The following is an 8,402-nucleotide window of genomic DNA, read 5'->3' as shown; positions in this document are numbered from 1 at the left end:
AAATATTTGTCCTGAAAGGATTGGAGATGCTCTTTCATTTCCTATTTCCCATTGGCTACGCCACGTGCAGAATTAAAGCTATCAATGTACCACTGGCCCTGCGGGTTCTCATTACAGCCTTCTTTAACCAGGGGTCCTAACCACTAACATGTGACTTTGCTTTGAGACCTTTTTTCTCCTGGGTACTCAGGTGCTATGAAGCCAACGGACAAATTTGCATTATATGTCTTAGGCTGATGCCACTACCCAATTTGGTTTATTTTGCAATTTGAGCCATTTAAAGACCAATAAACTTCCTTTTTCAAAAAACATGTGCTGTTACTTTATGTATACCATATGATGCGAAACATTCATATTTTTCAGTTTGTGATTCTGTTACATAATGTCAGATTTCCCAATCACAGCTTAGGAACTATTCAGATATAGCCGAGGCTAAGAATTGGAAGAATCTGCAGTTAACTGCTCCTGTGCTGCTGTGGAAGCCACACTTAGAAAGCCACTGAACTCCGAAATGAAAAGGTGATAGCCATATATTCTCTTTCTAGTCAGTATGATCCCCAGACAGAGTTTCTAAAGTTAAAATTTCACCAAAATCAGACCATTTTCTTCACATTTTATATCCTTTGAGAACGAATGATGAGTAAACTACCCAGCACCCAATGAATTAGAATCCGTCAGGTTCAATATTGAACACAGTTATTCAAAACCCAGCTCATTTTAACTTCTTTCCCTGAGCATCCTTTTATTTTTAATTAAATATTTTAAAATGTAAAGCATTGTGACTAACAAAGTTATTAATAGTTAAATTTTAGACAAACCATGTTTCAGCACTAGCCCCACCATCAGTGTCAACTTCTCATTTTAACTTCTTAAATCATAAGCTGTGCCAAAATCAATTTAAATTATAATTGGCTTACTTTTAGCCTGGTGGTTTAAAAATAGACATGAACTCAGTATGGCCTGTGATGTTAAAGTACCAAAGCTTAAAGGTCTCTAAAACAATGTTATCTCTTATGTCATATTGGATGTAAAATCCTTTTTCAGTCTCTAGCTTTTATTTTATTATTTCTCATTAATTGCAACATAGAATTTTAGTATCCACATTTCTGTGGAGTTTACAGAGATCACAATGCTAATCCTCTGTCCCATTCCTCAGTCACTATTCTTTCTTTGAGTCTAAAAGTTGGTGGTGGTGGGTTTTGCCAGTTTATTTGCTTTGGTTGTTTATATTCCACACATATGAGTAAAACTTGAAAGTAGCCAGCCTGAGTTCAATCCCAGAGCCTCTCCAGGAGTGGTCCCTGTACAGAGCTAGGAGATAACCCTGACACCAAATGTAAGAATGTAAAACTTGGGCTGGAGTGATGACACTACTGTAGGGCATTTGCCTTGCATGTGGCTGACCCAGTACAGACCTGGGTTCAATCTCTGGTGTCCCATATGGTCCCCTAAGCCAGGAGTAACCCCTGAGAGTCATAGAGTGTGGCCCAGGAAGAAGAAGAAATAATGTAAAACTTGTTTGACCTCTTATTACTGGCTTGTAAGCGAGTTATGAAAGTAGTTACCAAACATTTCTGTAATGTTTCCAAGGTAATCTTTTTAATCCAGAGCTAAAAGTCCCCAGAAAATGACTGCAAATCATGAGTGGCAGACCAGGAGAGGCCTTCGTTCATGCCTGTAGTTTTCAGTACCTTTGGACCACCTGCACTGGGTACTCCTGAGTATATAGTTTGGGAGCAAACATGAACTAAGGACAAGTAAATGAACATTAAAGAAAGTAGATGTGTCACACACATACCGGGAGAAAGACTAGATGAGAGCGCTGGGGAGGCTGCTACTAGTGCTCTCAAGTGGGAAGCTGGGGGTTTAATCCTGAGCACTGCTGAGAGTAGCCCCATCAGGAGTGATTTAGAAACAAAGTTAGAAATTGAGTCTAGGCTTCCTTACCATGTTGGAATTTCTTGGGTGAGTCGTTTTGGGGTCTACATCTAGCAGTACTTGGGTTACTCCTGGCTCCGCACTCAGGAATCATTCCTGGTGAGCTCAGGTAACCATATGGGATGCCAGGGACTGAACCCTGATCACTGTGTGCAAGGCAAGCATTCTACCAGCTGTACTATATCTCATATACCTTGTGTACTTTTAGATTGATAGTGAATATCATAACCAACACATAGTTCACCCTATATGCAAAAATGCTATGTTTTATTTAATACTAACATGCTGTAACAGGTGCTGTTATTAAATTTTTTTAATGGAGAAAAGATACCTGGAGCACAGATGCTGTCATTTACTTGTTTTGGGTTTTTTTTGGGTCACACCTGGCTGTGTTCATTGGCCACTCCTGGGCTCTGATCAGAAATTGCTCCTGCCAGACACGGGACCGTATGGGATGCCAGGATTCAAACCACCGCCTGTCCTGGATCAGCTGCATGCAAGGCAAATGCCCTACTGCTGTGCTATCCCTCTGGCCCCTAATCTATTTTTTAATGGGGAAAAAACCTGGAGCAGTGAAAGAATCTGCCATGTCACAGTGCTAGTAATCCATATAGGGCTGGATTAGATGTAAATAAATATGGCTCCCAGGCCCATGTTCTTAGTCACTGCACAGTGAAGGAGAAGCAGATCAGATTCAGTGTTTCAAGGATGGACCCAGAATTGATTGAGCAGGTGTTCATCTTTAGGGGACTTGCAGGGTTTGCTCTGTAAGCATAGAAGTCCGTGGTGGTGGGCACAGAGATAGCACAGCGGTGTTTGCCTTGCAAGCAGCCGATCCAGGACCTAAGGTGGTTGGTTTGAATCCCGGTGTCCCATATGGTCCCCCGTGCCTGCCAGGAGCTATTTCTGAGCAGACAGCCAAGAGTAACCCCTGAGCACCGCCGGGTGTGACCCAAAAACCAAAAAAAAAAAAAAAGTCCGTGGTGGTCGAAGCTTGGTTGCTAGGAGGAAGATCAACTAAAGAAGGAAAGTTTATTACAGACCTCAACCATTGGAGGCTTTGCCATACTTTCCTGAACTAGCAGTGTGGCGACAGTGTGCTAAAGCAGGTCAAAAGCTTTCTCTTCGAGGCTAGAGCGGTGGCGCAGGGTGTAAAGCATCTGCCTTTCGATACCCTGGCGTTCCCCCAAGGCAGGGGTTATTTCTGAGCATATAGCCAGGAGTAACCCCCGAGTGTCACCGGGTGTGGCCCCATAACCAAAAAAATAATAATAAAAGCTTTTCATCATGTTATTTGTAGTTTAGTTTTTTGTTTGTTTTCGATGCAAAATATTGCCCAGTTCTTTACCCCAACTGACTACTGTTGTGTGGTCCTAGCAAGTGGATGACAGGGAGACTGGTCTGCATTCTCAGTTGTCACACATTTCTGGAAATAGATGAGGCACAGAACATTTAACTTCTTAGTTAAGAGAGGTTACTAGGCAGGTGACAATGTGCTCGCTTTATCTGATAGAACTCAATTCTCTCACCATAAGCCCCCATGGAAAACAGTCAAAGAGATTAAGATCTGCAGCATCTGCCAGGCAATACTCCAAAGAGCAGATCAATTGAATTAGGTAAGATACGTCAAGAAAGATCCATTTGGAAGGGAAAGAAGGCCTGAAAGCTAAAGGGAATTGATGCATGAGTGAGGTTTCTTTCAAGCCAGCGTGAGAGCTACTTCAATTTCCAATTTGCTTATAAACTGACCTGTGAAGAATGACAAGATTTGCTGTAATTTTTTCCCAGAGTCCTAGAAGTTGTTTTAGAAGGCAACCTTTAAAACTTCCTTCTGTTTATAAAAGACCAGTGAAGAGAAATCATTCATTGAAGCTTCCAGGGAGGGGGACAGGAATGTAACTCAGCTGCCTGGCACCACAAGCAACAAATAGTCTCAGAAATTGAGTGGATACATGTGGTATCCATGGGAGGTGCAAGTTGTTTTTATTTTTGTGTCACACCCCGGCAGCGCCCAGGGTTCCTCCTGGCTCCACGCTCAGAAATCGCTCCTGGCAGGCTCGGGGGACCATATGGGATGCCGGGATTAGAACCACTGTCCTGCATGCAAGGCAAACGCCTTACCTCCATACTATCTCTCCAGCCTTGTGAGGTCCAAGTTTGATCCTCAATATCTGGACCTCCTGAGTATAGGCAGGAATATTCCCAAGCACCAAAAGAGAAAAAATGAAAAAGAAAGTCTTACAACTCCAGTTCTTCGCAGTAGCTAAGGTCTAGGTGGAGCTGAGCGAGTTTTAACTGAAGGTAACACTAAAAACCAAAGGTTCCAAGACCCAGGATGGGCTCGTCCCTTCTCACTAGCTTTAAGGAAATGATACAAAACCCAGGTTGATTGTCATGTAGCATATTCATTCACACACAAAAAAAGTGTTGGTTGACAACAGACAACATGGGAGTAGGCCTATTAAGCTCCTCTATCAGAAGCCAGAAAGTCTAGGATTTTGTTCTCCACTGTTCTGCAGCTTCATTCTTTAAAGTTTTCTTCTCATTCCCTTCCCTTTGTTCTTGTTTAGATGATGGGCATCAAACACACTTGGCTGTGTTATAGACACTAAATTCTTTCGCTTGCAGAAAATGGGGTAAGAGAAATAGGACAGGGATTACAACTTGCCTTGTATTAGACCAACCCGGTGTGGATTGATTTATTCATGGTTTTAGGGCCACACTCAGCTCTACTCAGGAGTACTAGCAGCTCTCTGTTCAGAGATCACTCCAGAAAGTGCCCCGGGAATGAAACCCAAGTCAACCACATGCAGGGCAGGCTCTCTACCCACTGGACTCCCTTTCCACCCTATGGGCCCTGTTTTTTATATAAGATGCGGGCAAAAAGAGCAGAGAAGTGTTCTTTAGAGTAGATCTTAACATTGCCAGTTAACTAAATATGAGATGGACTTTCCTTGTCTCCCCTTTATTTTTCTTCTCTTTCTGTCCCTATCTCTATCCTCTCTCTGTCTTTCTCTGCTTGTCTCTGCCTCTGCCTGTCTGCCTGTCTGCCTGCCTGCCTGCCTCTGTCTCTGTCTGTCTCTCTCTGTCTTTATCTCTCTGCCCCTCTGTCTGTCTCTTTGTCTCCCTGTTTTTCTCTGTCTTTCCTCTCTGTCTCTCTGTGTCTCTCTCCTCTTTCTTTCTCTCTGTCTCTGTCTCTCTGTCTCTCTCCTCTGTTCTCTCTGTCTCTCTATCTGTCTCTCCTCTCTTTCTCTCTGTCTTTCTGTCTGTCTCTGTGTCTCTCTCTCTTCTCTGTCTCTGTCTCTCTCTGTCTTCCTGCCTCTATCTCTGTCTCTCAGATCATGCTAAAGGAGGACTGTTGGTAAAAAGAGCTCACTCAATTCCAGAGCGCAGAGCCAGGAGTAGCCCTAGCTAGCGGAAGCACCGGGAGGCTGAGGCTCCGAGAGCGCCCCCTCGCGGCCTGACCTGGGCAACGCCTCCCATGGCCCAGTGGCGCGAGTCCGGCCAGCAGGGGGCGAACGCGGCGGGAGGAGCGGCAGGCGGGACCGGCGCACTAAGCCCCGCCCAGAGACGGTGACGCCACAGTGTGATTGGTCGACGTGGCCACTGTGGGCGGCGGCGTTACCTGGGAGACTGGAGCCGCGTGGGCCCTGCAGTTCCCAGCTGGACCAGCAGGGGCAGAGATTACTCCTAGCTCTGGTCCCTTTGGAAAGAGCTTGCTCGCTCTTGAACCTTATTGTCATCTCTCTCTGTCTCTCTGTCTCTCTCTGTCTCCCCTCTCCTCTCTCCTTGTTCTCTCTTGAACCCCTTATTCTCTCCTCTCCTCTCTTTCTCCTCTGTCTCTGTCTCTGTCTGCCTCTGCCTCTGTCTCTCTGTCTCCCACTCTCTCCATTCTCTCTTTCTCCTGTCTCTCTGTCTCTCCCCCTCTCTCCCTTCTCTCTTTCTCCTCTCTGTCTCTTTTTGTCTCTGTGTCTGTGTCTCTGTCTCTCTCTCCCCCTCTCCCTTATCTCTCTCCTCTCTGTCTCTATCTCTCTGTCTCTCTCCCCCTCTCCTCTCTCTCTCTCTCTCATTTTTGGTTTTGAACCATACCCGACAGAACTCAGAGATTACTCCTAGCTCTGCACTCAGGGGTCATTTCTGGCAGTGCTAAGGGGGAACCCTATGGGATGCCCAGGATTGCAACCTTGTTGGCCCGGCCACAAGGCAGATAGCACAGAGAGCTGTGCTATCGCTCCGGGCCCCCAACCTCTCTCCCTTTGATTTATTGAGGTTAAGGATGCTTTCATGTATACATCATTCCAACTCTACCCCTTTCACCAGGATACCCACTTCGCTCCACTGAGGTCTCAAAGGCCCAGATCTTTTCATCTCCAACCCCTACCCACCCAAATTCAGTTCTCCTGTTATGTTGTTGCCTTTGGCCTTTTGTTGCTCCCTTTCTATGACCTTTACATCCCACATTCAAGAGAAATTATTCTGTGCCTTCCCATCTCTCCCCCCCCTCTCTCTCCCCCCCTCTGGCAGGCTCGGGGGACCATATGGCCATATGGGATGCCAGGATTCAAACCACTGTCCATCCTGGGTTGGCTGCATGCAAGGCAAATGCCCTAACACTCTGGTTATCTCTCTGGTCCCAAGTGAGTGAAACTATTCTGTATCTTACTCTCTCCCTCTGACTTACTTCACACAGCATGATAGTTTCCATGTCTATCAATATGTAGGAAAATTCCATGGCTTCATCTTTCCTGACAGCTGCATAGTATTCCATTGTGTATATGTACCACAATTTCTTTAGCCACTCATGTGTTGTTGGGCATCTGGGTTGTTTCCAGATTCTACCTATTGTAAATAGTAATGCAAGTTATACAGGTATGCAGAATGTATGCTTTTTTGTGTTCCTAGGGTATATCCCTAGGAATGGTATGGCCCAATCATATGGGAGTTTGCGGAGTCCTGCAAGCCCCCCGGAGGGGCCCGGCCAGCAGGAATCAGTCGAGAGGCTCACGGACAACCACACCTTTATTTAGCAGGGCTAGAAGAACAACCACACCTGTAAAAAATCTAAGAGAGGTTAATAATAATGACCTTTGGCGATCAGACCGTTCAAAGGTGTCTTTATTAGGGTTCTGCATCTCTTATATAGAGGAGGAGAAGGGGGCAGGTAAAAGATGGTGTCAATCATACATTTTGGCGCGAAAGCCATGAAACAAAGGCAGTAAATCATTTTCCAGAAGGGGGGGAGAAGCAGTGACATTCTTACAAGCACTCCTAAGTCAGCAGCTTTCAAGGAATTGCCCTATGACCCTAAAGTAGGGCTTGTAGCCCACTTTCTGGAACTCTCAGCAGTTTTTATGGTGGGGCAAGCTTTGTTGCATTTAGCTTTTAACTCAGGAATGTAGTTAAGGGGAGACTTGGCTCCATGGTATCAGGCAGTGTCTTCCTCCCCTAGGCTGAGAAGTTACTTATTACTTGAAGGTTGCCTTTTTCCTGTTGGTATATGGGCTTATAGCAGACAGCACTTAGCACTGAAAAAATGGCAGGGAGTTTTGCAAAAGTAACCACTGAGTCAGTCACGGTAGCCAACATCTCCCCCTTTCTTCTCTAATAGAAGAAGGGAAGTCGTGAGTGGGTGGAAGAGCCTGTCTTAGGCCACAGGGTTTGACCAGGTTGGACATAGCAATAAGCCGCGAATTAAAAGTGGCTATAGGCAGAGTGGGAGTAGCGCTAGGTTCGGATAGTTTGCCATAGCCGTTTGAAGCTATATCCTAGCTGGGACCCTGCTAATCCCGTCATAGGCGTCTCCACAGCCGAGAGCACAAGGACCGGAGCGATTTCCGTTTGTTAGCAATGCGCTCAATCTCCTGGAAACTTAAAGGCTGGAAGGGAGGCTTAGTGTTGATAGCCAAGTTTGCACAGGAGTCACGTATAGAGCTGTTGGAAGTGAACCTGAACAGAGTTTTTTGCAACCTCGCTTGCCTGATTTTTAACAAAGGCAGTGAGTTTGCGAAAAGCCCATGGGCCAAAGGAAAGGAGCAGCATAAGGCTGAGAAAAGGACCCAAAATAGAGGGCAGAAATGTAGTGAGCCAAGGGGAGGAGGAAAACCAGGTCTGGTACCAGTATGGTTCTTGGTTAAAACGTTACTGAAATTCCTGTATTCCATTACCAATACGCTGAACACTATTTCTTACTAACCCAGTTTTGTCTTTGAATACACAACATTGTTCCTTGAGGGCTACACAGATTCCCCCTTCCTAAAAAAAAAAAAAGGATACCAAATTAAACCACAGTGGTTTAGCTGCACTATTTTTGCTAGGGATATTACAGTGTGCTTTAAGTAGTGTAAACTTATTGTAAGTTTGAAACATTTGTAACAACAGTTATACTTAAGGCAGTAACAGATTTTTAAGTATGAACCAATGAATAAATTATTGTGCTTACACCGGTAGCACCCAGGCCTATGAAT

Source organism: Suncus etruscus, chromosome 10 (genome assembly GCF_024139225.1).
Source record: "Suncus etruscus isolate mSunEtr1 chromosome 10, mSunEtr1.pri.cur, whole genome shotgun sequence".
Taxonomy (NCBI): Eukaryota; Metazoa; Chordata; class Mammalia; order Eulipotyphla; family Soricidae; genus Suncus; species Suncus etruscus.
The sequence above is the reverse complement of the archived record's forward strand: the minus strand, read 5'-3'. Positions refer to the sequence as shown.